We start from the raw sequence: 820 nt of genomic DNA, 5'->3' as shown, positions 1-820 counted from the left end.
TTGAGGTCTTTTATTTTCTTTTTATTTATCATGCCATGAATTCATAGGGAATGGGTTCCAGCAGTTCGGGCTCTTTTCCATTGGTTCTCACGAAATGTGCTTCTCTGGGTGGAGCAGGCTGACGCTTCAGCTGAACCTAAGTACCTTTCTCTTTGTCTTCCTTCTTTTTCTGATCATTTTCCTTTACACGCTTCAGGAAGCTATCTCGGCTCTTTGAATGTTTAATATGCTCAATGCGGACATTAATTCTCTTGGCAAGAATCTTGCCCTTAACTTGTTTGTTTACAACAATACCAACAGCATGCTGAGTAACATTGTAGACTCTTCCAGTTTTGCCATGGTATCATTTGTGGGGCATTCCCTTTTGAACAGTGCCCATTCCCTTGATGTCCACAATATCACCTTTCTTGTAGATTCGCGTGTATGTGGCCAAAGGAACAACTCCATGTTTTCTAAAAGGCCTAGAGAACATGTACCGGGTACCTCTCCTCTTTCCCTTTGTGTTGGTCATTTTGGCAAATTACTGGAAGATGGCGGTTCCGGCCGGTTATCAGTCTTTATCACATACATGATTTACAAATATTTTCACGCATTTTATAGGTTGTCTTTTTATTCTGTTGATAGTTTCCTTTGCTGTGCAGAAACTTTTCAGTTTGATGTAGTCCTACTTATATATTTTGCTTTTATTGCCTTTGTTTTTGGTGTCAAATTTTAAAAAAGTCATCACCAAGATTGATGCCAAGGAGCTTACTGCTTATGTTTTCTTCTAGGAGTTTCATGGTTTTTCAAGTCTTACATTCAAGTCTTTAATTCATTTTCA

General features: G+C 38.7%; 1 pseudogene; it reads right to left on the bottom strand.

Moving 5' to 3' along the window:
* LOC116596487 lies at nt 1–540 on the bottom strand (annotated as a pseudogene).
* Nucleotides 541–820: the final 280 nt, after the last annotated feature.

This window comes from Mustela erminea, chromosome 7, assembly GCF_009829155.1.
Source record: "Mustela erminea isolate mMusErm1 chromosome 7, mMusErm1.Pri, whole genome shotgun sequence".
NCBI classification, from domain to species: domain Eukaryota; kingdom Metazoa; phylum Chordata; class Mammalia; order Carnivora; family Mustelidae; genus Mustela; species Mustela erminea.
Note: the sequence above shows the minus strand (reverse complement) of the source record. Positions and strands in the feature narration are given on the sequence as shown.